This window comes from Thermobia domestica, chromosome 15 (genome assembly GCF_964235325.1).
Source record: "Thermobia domestica chromosome 15, izTheDome1.hap1.1, whole genome shotgun sequence".
In the NCBI taxonomy this organism is placed as follows: Eukaryota; Metazoa; Arthropoda; class Insecta; order Zygentoma; family Lepismatidae; genus Thermobia; species Thermobia domestica.
This window is the reverse complement of record NC_137468.1, coordinates 89363289-89377105: the sequence shown is the minus strand read 5'-3', so window position 1 is coordinate 89377105 and position 13817 is coordinate 89363289.

Genomic DNA, 13817 nt, shown 5'->3' with positions numbered 1-13817 from the left:
AAATTTTCGCAGTCCTCAGGCGGGCAAAGGGCCGTAGTGCCCCCGGAGAAGACGGATTAAATATCCAGTTTTATAAACAGTATTGGTCTCACCTTAGTCCCTCTCTTACCGCTTTATTCAATGCTTGGTTAGGAGGCGAAGCAGTGGGTCGTATTACCGCTATCTTAGTCCTCATTCCGAAATCCCGCGCAGCGCATTATGTTCAGGACTATCGACCTATTTCTTTATTGCCCGTCGATCTTAAGTTGTTCACTAAAGTGCTTACAGCCCGACTTCGACCAATCATCCGTCACTACATTAGTCCTTATCAGGCAGCACTCCATGCTACGCATAACCTTTCCTATACTCTTCGCTCTTTGCGCGATATTTTTGCTTATTTTCATTTCCGGCAGGTGCCTGCGGGCGCATTAGCTGTAGATTTAGAAAAAGCGTACGACAGTTTAGATCACAGTTTTTGTTGCAGGTGCTGGAAGCCTGGAGGTTTCCTTTAGCCTTCCGCACATTCATTAACAATTTATATACCACGGCCAATTTCCGTATACAGATTAACGGACACCTGTCCCCTCTTATTCCGCTGAAACGTGGATTAAGGCAAGGATGTTCTTTGTCAACGATACTTTTTGCACTCGCATTAGATCCTTTACTTCGACAGTTGGCCACCCTGCACCCCCCTGGACCCTCCCGTTTCTTGAGTCAAAATATATTCGGGTATGCGGATGACGTCACCATCACCGGCGTGGATCCTGTTCGTATGGCGCGGGTTTTTGCAGTGTTGCAACGTTTTGCACTTTGTTCCGGATTACAGTATAATGTACAGAAAACTAACCTATTACAATTCAATGGTTTTCATTTACCTGCTAACGAGCCTGGGGTGCCGTGTGTACCCCACGTCACTTCCTTGAAGATCTTAGGTATCCCGTTTACGTCACAACCTACTCCCCTTTTCGAGGAGATTTGGTCCCCGTTGTTGTTACAAATTCGCCAGCTTTTGTTTTCTCAGCGTTTCCGTCGCCTTCATTTAATTCATCGTATTCACTTTATCAATATTTACATTGCACCTAAGCTGTGGTATCGGGCTCGAATTTTCCCCTTACCGGAATTGTTCGCTAAGCGGTTTGACTCCTTATTCCTATGGAATATATGGCGTGGCTTCTATTTTCGTATCCCACGTGCGGGACTCTATCTTCCCCGTTCACAGGGAGGGCTGGGTCTAGTACATCTCAGATTGAAATGTCAAACTTTGTTTATGCTCGATTTCTATGCTGCAGTTGCTATTAACGAATCCTTCACACAGCAATGGATACGATGTTTTTGGCCTAGTTATGAATTACCTGTGAGCCCCCCGTTTATTAACTTTGCTGATTGTTGTCCGGCGTACATTACTTCACTAATACGTTATTGGACATACAGTGGTGTGGTTCTCTGCCCTACGGGATACAATTCTCGCACTTTGTATAACTTCCTTCTCTCGTTGACTAACGATCAGATTATTCTCCGAATTCCTCACCGATATCCTCAGACTACGTGGTCACAGGTATGGGCTAATATCTCTGCCCCGGTATTACCTTCATACCTACAGGTTGAATGGTTTCAAGTGGTGCATCAGTTGGTGCCTACGCGCGCTCGTTTATTTAAGCTGAAACGTGTTCCTGACCCACTGTGTTCTCGATGCGCCAAAGAAGATACACTATCCCACCGGTTCAATCAGTGTGTGGGTGCTCCAGCTATCTGGAACTGTCTCACGCCCTTCTTAGGACGAATTTGTCGTCGACCTCCACACCAGTTCACAGTATCCTATGTTTTGTTTCCGGATTTTCGTTATTTTCCACAGACCAAACACCACGCTGTGCTTTTTCTACTGGCGTGTACAATTGTGTATATCCATCGCCATGTACCTTTGCTGGATGCTCGCACCTACTTGGATTTTTTAAAACGCACTCGCCGAAAGCTTGTAACCGGCTGGAGTTCAAGTCCCTGTTCGGGCGCCATTTATTTGTACCCGTCCTCAGTTCGTGGTTCATGTTCGGGCGAACATTTATTTGTAACCGCCTGGAGTTCTGTTCGCTGTCCTCGGCTCGTGGTATTACCAATAAGTATACTCCTGATACTTTAACTTACCTGGACAGGATGATGAAGACCTCTCCAAGAAAGGTTACAAACTGTTTCCAAAAAGCTCGTCGGTCTCAATAATGAGATGAGCATTAGGCGCCGAGAGGTTCGGGTGTCTCGTCTCGAAAACCTCACGGGCGATCAGACGGTCATCCAGACCATAACGCACACAAACATCACTCATACAAACAACGAAAACACACTGGGTTAAATGACACTATACTTATTTATTAGAACACTATTTTGAAAAAAAAATAACGAAGAGAAATGAACACAACACTGGACACTAATAAATTTTGCCGCTGAAATTACGTTTTGCCCTTTTCGGGAAATAGAGCCCTTTCTATATATATATATGATTATAATTCAGGTATCACTATAAATACTTTGCTCACACCATTAACACACTTGGGGGATTCGCACTGGGGAAAAGTTGTCTGGATCGTCCCACGATGAATCCAGTTGTTACGCTGAACAGTCCTGCAGCGTAAAGGTGAATCTTCAGCAAACACACAAAAGAAGATCTCCACAATGGAATACAGATATTGGAGGGCGCGTATGTAACATTTTAAACGCACAAGGTCTGAGGACCTGGGATTTCACTGATTGGGGCTAGCCGTAAGAAATCGTCCTTCACCGGCTAAATAGCTTGTGCCCCTTAACACAACTTATGTTTGAAGTTCAACGCGAGATGCGTGGTTGCATCTTCCAGACCTGGAGTCAAACTCCTCGAGCATCCAAGCTCAAGCTACGGGTTGCAATGGTCAACGGAAAAGTGTTGGCAGTTCATTTCAAAAATCACTCAGTTACTCACCTGTATGCACATACAAACAGAATATGGAAAACAATTTCTGTTAATTTTAGTCAACTGCCCATAATGCACTAGACACGGCGATAACACTGGCGTGAGAAAGTACAGATAACGAACTACGAAAATTGTGAGGCTGGTGCCACTTTGGCTACTGGGACATCTGGTCAGCCCATATTTCTCTAATCTATTATAATGTTTCCATAAGCGATTAAAGAAAGCACTTAAGTCAGTTCCCAATAACTGCAGAATAAATACTGTGCATATAATAAGTCAGGGAGAAACACTGAAATGGTTAGTCACTAACTGAAATGTTCTCAGCAAAAGCAATGTTTTAAATATATATATGAAAAAAACGATGAAAGACTTCTTTGTCCAATTGTGTGGGAAAGAAGCAATTCCCACCAAGAAAGAACTTATGTGCGTTGCAGAATAAAGTATAAATTGAAAATAATGATCACTGTCTTGACGAAATATATAGAGTGTCCACAAAAAATCCTTCTATAACCTGGTAGCGGTTATAAGCTCTTTTCCCCCGAGTTGGACAGGCAGTATTTTAGTAGGTTTCTAGAAGTGGTGTTGCAGTAATCTCCTTCCTTCTCGTAAAAAAAAAAGCTACAACTCATGATGTAGGTTTATCTTTTCGTTTTTATTTAATTTTTTTTATTTTTCGCGATTATTGTTATACTTTACAATTTCCTTTTCTTGTATGTAAGACATATTGTATTGTATTGTATTATATTGTATTCCTAGGAGTCAGTCTGGTTCTTGTACACTTTTTGTATAAAGACAAGCACATGAACAATAAAACTAGTAGTGGGTAAGTGGTTAGCGCATTGAACTTCAATGGGGCGGTCCCGGGTTCAAATCCCACCAGGTTCAACCTTTTTTTATTTCCCGGTTTTAATTTCAATTTCAATGCATACTCAGTGTGAAAAGCAAGATATCCTCCTCAGAAAAAATATGTTGGAATTAGGAGAATTGAAGAATGTCTGTCAATTGAGACAACAGTGGCGGAACTAAAAAGTAAAAATTGGGGGGCACCCAGAACCCAGATTATGATAGGTATATCATGAGTATACTATAAGCTTTCAAAAATATATAAATAGTAGCTTAAATTATTTTTGTTGCTCGGAAAACTGGAGGGACCTAGGCCTCCCGGCCCCGGGCTAGATCCGCCGCTGGGAGACAATGATTTACAGTCTTATTTCCAGCAGTTGTTCTAGATTTGGTAATTTCATCTACTTTTAAGCATTTTCTGATTCATGCGTGCTCAGTATTTTTATTTCTCTGAAGGTACAGTATATAATGAAATAATACATTACATACACAGCAATATTGAGATTAATATATGGTGTTCATCGGATAATATGATCCAAACCATAGAGATTCATCTTAGAATGGATAACTGTTTCGTTAGTTTCCTATTCTGTAATTTTACCTGAATAAACACTTAGCTCAGTGCTACCAACTGCTGTCAGTGCCGAGAAAACTTTCATATAAGTTGGGTTGCATCTGTCCAGGCAGTTTCACAATTTTAATTGATCTGGACCCCAAGCAATGGAATTAGAGCACCCAGAGGTGCTGTTTCTTTTGCTGGTGGCTGCATCATGGAGAAACCCATTACATTATATACAGTGGTCCTTCCAAGGGTGTCCTCCCGTTCTGCCTAAAGATCCTCCAGCACTTTGTAGGAAATATTTTAAGTTATATTTAGGCATAACTTGAATTCTCGTTGGGCCTACTGTTCGGAGAGGGGAAACTTTGTGCAGAGAGGGATTTCTTCAGGGGATTTTTTCTTTAGTATATAATTTTTAATAGCTTTTGTAAGAAGAATATTTGTTCAAGTTGCATCATACATTTTAGATATTGTTCTATTTTTTCTTCTCGGAAAAATAACTAGATACAGTTCTGATATTAGAAATGTTATTCACATTTAATAATACGATTTTTTAAAATACCTGCAGGGAAATGGAAAATTGATTGACTCAGTTGCAAGAAAGCAGTTTGACATTCTAACTGAAACGAACATAAAACAAACTTAATTCGGTCTTATATCAAGTCATTTCAAACTAAATTTTATTGTGTTTTCCAGTAGCTCATCTCTAACATGGTAAGACTCGCAGTATGTAAAAGTTGCCACAGTTCACATCCCAAGACAGTTTGACCAATTAAGGAAACAATGCAAGAGGTTGCATAGAACGGCTCTTATCCCTGCTTATCTGACCTTTTGATTTCATTGAAACTCTGCAAAAAACATACAATTATTTAAATATTGATATTGATATTTTGTATTGCTGCTATTTACATTGACAATATAAATATGAAAGTGGAAGTATATTATTATATTATTGCAGGTATTTTGCCATTATTGGCAGGTCAGTTGCTGCAGATAAGAATCTTCCATACTCCACGGTCTTCCACTAACCTCTTCGCCTTCACGTACGGTTTTTCGGTTTTCATATCGTTTATTAATTGTAGTCTCCTTCGCCCGTCCCTCACTCATCTGTCACCATACCTTCTAGCACGTCCCTCATGATACAATTCCTTCTTAGCCAAAGTTCCAACCATCTTGTTTTCCTCTTCTTATTAATATTTAAAATTATTTATTTTCCCCCACCATTTCTAACACCCTCTCATTCGTTTTCCACTCTACCCAGCTATTTTTCTCCATTCTTCTCCACACCCACATTTCGAGAGCTTCAAGTCGTTTTTTATCATTTTTTCGTGATGTATATGTTTCTGACCCATTCGGTACAACGCTCCATACGAAGCATTTTATGAGTCTTTTTTTCTTAATTCTTTATTCAAGGTCCCATAAAATAGTATTTTCTTTCTCCTAAAGGCCATTCATATCCTTGCTTTTATTTCACGTTCAGACTTCATTTCATTACTAATAATACTACGCAGGTATCGAAAACTAGTCAACCTGTTCTATTTTCTCCCCTCCTACCTGTATACTTGACACCGATCCCTTCGTTCCAATCATCATGGCTTTTGTCTTTGTAACATTTATTTTCATTCTATATTCTTCACACCCCTAATCAAGTTTTCTAACATCTTTCTAAATTTCTCTTCACATTCAGCAATAAGCGCCATATCATCTGCAAACCTTACACACTTAATCATTCTACTTCCTACTGAAATGCTGTCTTCATTTTGTAGGTTCTTTTTCGCTATCACTTCTAGATATTAAATAAGTAGATGAAAGGCAGCATCCCTGCCGAACTCCCTTTCCAACTGATCTCTGTCATTTCCTCCAATATTCTAACACTTGCTTGTTGGTTCATATATAAATTTCTTATGAGTCTTTGATCTTTCCATTCCAATCCAACTTTCCTTAGAACTTCCAATAAAAATTCCGAATTCACGCTGTCAAAAGCCTTTACTAGATCAATAAATACCGTATATACCGCTTTTTCCTTTTTGTATAAATCCGAGCCCTTGGAAGGGTCTTCGCGTTACTCTGATACCTCTCCCGAATCATTATATAGTCTATCTTATATCTTCGGCCGTCTGTTGGAGATTTCCATATATATATATATATCTTCTCTTGTGCTGACTGAACCAAGTAGCTTGGGAACCATTCTAAACATTTTCAAGTTCCATCTCTTCTAACTCTGATAACCCTTACCGCTGGTCTAATGGATAGTACGTGTGCCTTTGGTATACATGGTCCTGGTTTTTATTCTTGGTGGGAGAGTTTAGTCAGAATTTTTAACTGTCCTCTATGTTTCCATGTTTGAGTTCCCGTCGTGTTAAGTAGAAAATAGTTTTTAAGAAAGCCACTAGCGCGTTTTATACCTTTGGTGCATGTAGTCACAGGTTCGTTCCCGGTGGGAGAACACACAGACACACACAAAAATCAAAATCATTCACTTTCATTAAATCATCCGTCTCCTTTAACCTGTAGGGCACAGCTGTGGGACGTTAAAGTAAAAAAAGGTTTTCATAGTATAGACGTGGATGCTAAACCTCAAATCATCTTCGACGAGCTTTTAAGCGGCAATATATTCGCTGTAAATAGGCGAACTTTACTCTTTATCAGTTTCCACAAAGTTAGGGATGGCCTACCTTCGCTTTCAAACATTCATACTTTGGAAAATATCAAGATTTAGAGCTCTCTGAAATGATTCTGAATGATGCCATCATGTGACTAAAATAAAACATTGGTCAGAGTAAACGGAAGTCGTACGAATAATGACAATCCATTCTTTAATTGGGAATGGAATGACCAATGACGAACGCTGAAGCAGACAATTATCCAATCAAGATGACCGAAACAATCCCCAGAAACCTCGAAAAATGGCTACTATGGCATTACTTGTATAACTTCCATTTACTCTGTTTGTGAGAAGCCAGTGGTGCCATCATGTGACAAAACCTGAAATACATTCTTAATTCGTAAGAAGCCATACTGGTCTGCACACACAAAAAGGATTCTCCTGCCAAAATGTCGGAATGCGTACGAACATAATCTCTATGCATCATTTGTATATATGCAGCAGTGGCGGATCTAGCTCGGGCCGAGTAACAAAATAATTTAAGAGCCGGCGGGAGTCAAGTGACCTTGACAATTCGAAGATATCGAAGTGCAAAGTGTTTCCTTATTTTGGCAACAGATGGGGTTGTTGCTGAAATGCCGTCAAAGCAAATGGCACCCCTCCTTTTCCTTCGTTTTCCCCTGCATGTGGTCAAAGTTGGACAGCGCAGGAGGGGGATGGTTACGGATGTAAATGGGACAAAGGAGTGAAATTCCTTTCTTTTGGCTAAAAGAGAAACAGAACTGAAGAAAAAATAAATACAGAGATATTCTAAGAGGGACCAACATGATATCAGCCGTCAGCCACTCAAATATCTACAACGGTCACAAACATACCATAGAGAACTAAAGCACTTGTCGCCTGTCTCTTTCTCAAAGGATTCTACCTATGGTAAATAACGCGGGAATAGTGCAGGAAGAGTCTGATATAAAATGAACCCTGCATATATATATATATATATATATATATATATATATATATATATATATATATATATATATATATATATATATATATATATATATATATATATATATACACGGGAGAGTCGATATTCTAATTTATTTTGGGCCTTCGTGGTTAGAAAAAAACAAACTTGGAATTGAAAGGCAGAAAACCCAGACAAAGATCTGAAATGTATTGGCAATGTGACTCTTTTTCAGTGGAATCCATTTCTTTATTTTTTTTCAAAATATGATCACCAGATTTACCCTCTGTCTCTCCTTCACATTCAAATGGTCCTGGGATCGATACCAGTAGCTGACCATCCTGAATTTTTCCTATTACAACAGGAAAGGGGCGCAATGTTACATTTAGCCTTGGGTACCGGCTTAGAAGGACAGGAGGGAGTATATGCCCTGCTTGGAATTGGTTTTTATTTGGGGAAATAGACCACTTCATTAACAATAGAATTAAAAGATGTGTCACCTTCTTCAGGAAGGTACACTCATGTCCAAAATTATTGTCGCATGTCTATAATTGTAGTAATAATTAATGTCTATAATTGTCTGTTGTTGTAGGAATATAATTTGATAACGAATTCACCCGGTATTTCTTATAATGTTAGTATGTGTACAATCGGCAGAGACATGTATGCAAATTGCAAATTTCATGTCAAAAGAGGAGTAAATAAGAACAATAAAACGAAAATAAAACTTTCGTGTCCATTTAGCAACATTATGATTTACTCATTCTAATTTTCGTATTTATAAATATTTTCCTATGAAATTTACCATATATACATTTCCCGATTATACACACAGTCAGTATTAAAAGTACCCAGCAAAATCAGTATTACATTATATTCTTACATGAAGACAGTTATAGATATGCGACAATCATTTTGGAGATGAGTGTACAAGGACGTAACAGGTGTTTGTTTCAAACATTGAATAAGTGTTCGTATACATTGAACTTATTTCCTGACGTCATAGAACTAAGAACTGTCACAGAGCGACGTAAGTCCGGCGACAATACAATATTTCATTTTTACTTTCATACTTTGCAATATATCTATTTATTTTAAAAGCAAATTTTAATATGTTTTTATTTTCAACTATTTTATCCTAAAATAAATACTAACCTTTAACCAGCCCTTATTTCCCTGGTTGCATATCACTTTAGGATTTGGAAAATATGTCCAACGAATAAAAAAAATGATAAAACACCTTTTAAAGACGTTCTTTTGTTAATCAATTCGCACTAAAAAGTTAAAAATAATTTTATTTATGCAAGCCTAAATAAAAAGAATGGGGCGCGTCATTTTAAGAATTTATAAAGTAACTGTATGTAAGCCTATATTAGAGCGCATCCCATTTTTTTTTAAGTCATGCATAACCAAAATTGTTTTTTTTTTTACTTTTAAGTACGACTTGATTAATGAAAGAATGTCTTTAAAATGTTTATTAGTATGTTTTTCTATTATTATTGTTAATGTTTGCATCCTTGGCATAGGATGTTTATTTTGGTAAGGTACCGTATGGTGCGTTTCTATACTACTAGGGTATATTAAAATTTAGTTTCCTATGCGATACATTAAACAGCACTTTATATATATATATATATAAATTACTACCGAATTTAGAGTATTTCTCCGCCAATAAGAGGGAGACAGATTGAGGATACCAAACACCCCTACCGTTGATTGAGAAATATTTCGGTGTCGACACTGATGAACAACATCTACATTTGAATTTGAATGTTTTATGGGCTTTAGGCAATTGATTCAGACCGGGATACATGGGGGACAGAATGTTGGGAGCAAGTAGTCCAGTCCCTAGTTTGAATGTCTGGAATGAGTAAGGACTCTTCCCCCCTTGGTAAAACCTGCCGGAATTGGAAGCAATATCAAAGAAACACTGCTTCGAAAAGAGAGGGAGCAAACATGCATAACTAGATAGTCAGAGTCGGGTTTAGGTTTAGTGGGGCCCCAAGCTATTTAAGGTAATGGGGTCCTTTATGTGTCCAGATGAACATAGGCACCCTACATACAGAAATGAACAAACTAGAGATAATTTAGGAAGCAGACTAGCAGAAGGAGCCCCATTAATTACATGAACGTAGGCTACACAGCAGGAAGCATTGTTGCTACGTATATATACATTTTATTTTATTTTTTTAATTTTCTTATATTTTAGAAATGTATATCCAGTTTTTCTTTAGATTTTTGGGCCCCAAGAGAGCAGGGCCATAAGCTATAGCTTGTTTAGCTTATACGTAAATCCGGCACTGCAAACAGTATACACATACAGGCGCGGATCCAAAGGGTAGCTATACAGGCTATAGCCCCCCCCCCCCTTGACGTTCAGGTATACACTGGATAAAATGGGCTTCAATCCTGTTTACTCTGGATAAAGAGACAAACTATGGTTTAGCTCCTCTCCCTTGATCATATCCTGGATCCGCCACTATATATATATATATATATATATATATATATATATATATATATATATATATATATATATATATATATAATGTTTGTGTTTAGTATGTTGTACGATGGAAGCTGATGAAAGAGCTTTATATTATTCTTGATTTTTTGACAGGTAAACAAAGAATATTTCGGGGATTAATCTACTCGATTATTATAATAAGATTATAATATTGTATTTTATCTTTTCTCTTGTATATATATTCTCAGTCCTGCAGGAAGTTTTCATTTCTTTCTTGGAATAGATAAACGAAGACTTTGGTTCGGCTTCTCCTTCACAAATCTCTGACGAAAGATTGACTTTATCGCTACAAACACAAATTACTTCTTCTCATAGAAACCATCTACAAGTACACTGTACTGCTGAAACAGAAACCATCAACTAAAGAGGTCATAAATTTTGCCATTCCTCGTGTTTGAAATTCCCGTTCTTCACAACGACTTCCTTCCTCCCGCCCCTGTTAAGAAGTTCAAAATAGGTTTTCAAAAGGACTGGCTCCCGCTGAGAAGGAAAGTGGGATGAGGAATGACTATAGTGCCATCTAGCAGTTAGACGGCCAAGTACGTGAACACGAAAAAATCTGATTTCTGATTTCTGTAGATTCAATAATGAAGGATATAATTTCTCATCGATTGTGTAATGAATGTCTTTGGAAACAGCGAAAAAATAGTACAGTAGCGCACAAGTACAAAGATAGTACTCCATTTTCAAAAAAGTCCGAAGTTTTTAGCTCTTTTCCTTACTGTAAAAAAACAGAAGACTTTTCCCTCTAATTTTGATCATTTTCTTATGGGAATTTGGATTATAATTATCTGTATTTATAAGAAGAAAATATCACGCACAGCGTTCAAATTGCACCTTTAAAATGAGATGCATCATATTGAGTGCGCTATTGAGACATTTTTGCGAAAGAACGAAATGAAACCATGATTTGCCTAAAAAATGGTTGAGATCCCATGTTAAATTGAACACCAATATTCCGGCCGCTGTGGCGCACTCCTTCTCCCTCTTAAGCTATTATTTATATGTTTAGTAAAATCATGATATACCTATTATAGTCTGGGTTCTAGTTGCCCCCTCCCAAGTTTTTAACTTCTAGATCCGCCTCTGGTGGTGAATACACTTTGAAAACATTGTAGGCCTCAGTTATTTTATACACAAACTCCATGGTTCTTATTGTAGTCTGAAACATTAAACTGAACACTAGAAGTTTCAAAAATATATTACGACTGAACTTAATTATTGCGGCTCGCACCACAAGGTAAAATAACGTTTTATTATCTTTAACACTCCAAAATAGTAGTAATAAATATTTCAATATAAAACGAATTTGCATAGTTACCTTCAGAATATTTCTGTCATTAAAAATGATAATACATTTATGCTGTTCATTTGTTCTTTGATTAGATTAGACTGTTCACAATATTCAAAATCATCTGGAATTTTCAACTATTTACACAAGAACGAACACAATAAAGTTTCCTTAGTCCACAATACTATATACACATTATGAAAAAAGAAATTTCTTCGAAAGTACTAAGTCTATGTGTTTGCACTTAAACCCATCGTCCTTTCGCGGCACATACACAGCTACACTGAATGCACTAATAGCAATCAGAAATCGAGGAGTTTGTTTCTCAGTCTTCTTAATCACTAAGAAGTCTTTGGTTACACTTTCTCCACTGATAACACCTGCTTTTCCACGTGTTTATTATAAAAACTGTAGTCTTCCATTGGTTCACAATCATTGTATTTGAAGCAGAGAGAACATGCAGGTGAAGCTACAATACTGCAAGTTCCAAAAATTAAACTTCTGTGTTGTTGATTCTACAGCAGATAATTGATGCGCCTCCAATAGCAATGGCCAACTAATGCAGTCTGTCTCATGTGTAGATGGAAGTCAAATTGCGTTGTTTTGGTGCTTGAGTAAGAACTCCTATTTCATTACTTTTATTTACTGCTGCTTCTATAATAGGACCCCAGAATCCATCCAATTCTTCTGATGGGCTTAAATGAACATTAAAATTCTGACGAAAGTAGATGAAACTTGGCTGACGAGCAGCTGCTGCCAGTGGTCGATGGCGGCCAGTTACTACCTTCATAACGCTAGAGAAGATCATTGCTCCAACGATGGAAGCCACTGCACTGTTTATTCCACTGCCACTTGTTACATTTTCAAGATGCTCAACAGCCCATGTTGCGCCTGCTCCAGTTCATGAAGCTACTGCCCACCCAACACAAGTACATACTGATCATGTGTAAAGAATGTTCCTCGAGGTACATTGGAATGTACATGACAGGTACGTGAATAGAGCAATCATGTGAAATACACATGTAAGGAATAAGGTTACTTCCGCCCAAAAGTACGTGCATGACACATACCGAGGAATGTATCTATTATGTGTATATCACGTACCGTGTATGTACTTGACACATTTACTTGGCATTGGCATGTGCCAGGAATGTACTAGGCATGTCAGTAATGTTCCTTAGAGCAGTGCTATGCAACTGGGGGTGCGAGTACTTAAATACTAAAACCTTAACGCTTCATTTTTACGTTCTAATTTAGAAGCTTGTACTTTTAAAAAAAGCCAAGCAACTAACTCTGAAAATATATGCCCTCCTCCGGCATCTGTGTGGCAATTTAACTATCTATTAAAATACTACAGTAACATTTACGAGCGATCGAGCTCTAACCTATAATCTTAGCATTCAAACCTTTGATTTACGGTTATTTGTGATTTCACGTTTATAACAAAGACAAATATTTTTAAAAGAGTGTAGTTTAAATAAATTACTGAAATAAATATTTTTCACAAAGTTTATCCTTTTAAATTATTGTTCAAAGGCCTTTGCCTTTAGTAAGCCTTCTCCGAAATACATGCAAATGAATTGTGCTGCCATCTTTGGAGCTCTTTTAAAATACACATATATGTTTCTCGACAATGAGATCTCAGAAACTACAGGCTCTAGAAAGATGACGTTTTCACTGATCGATTGCAAATTTCATGTAGATTGTCCAGTTCTAATTGAATATGTAAAAAACATGGGCACTATTTCTTTAGTACATTTTTACGGGTACATTGGAAGTGTTGAAATTTCAAAAAAATAAAATAAAACATCACATCCTAATCATTACACATTCCAACACCACACTGTTGTATATAGCGGTTGTATATGTCTCCGGCATTTGTTTCATAGCCAAATAATAATGGAAAAGGAAGGATAACCATTTCTCCAGTCTAAGATGAACTTTTTTGGGGAGTGTTTTTCCCAATAAGCACCATATATAGAACTGACAATATATTAATTTTGTATGTAATGTATTTGCTTATTACATACTGCATGCAAGAAGAAAGAAAACACTGGTCGTACATGAATTAGAAACTCCAACCGGAAGTAGGCTCAAATCTTGCAAACGGT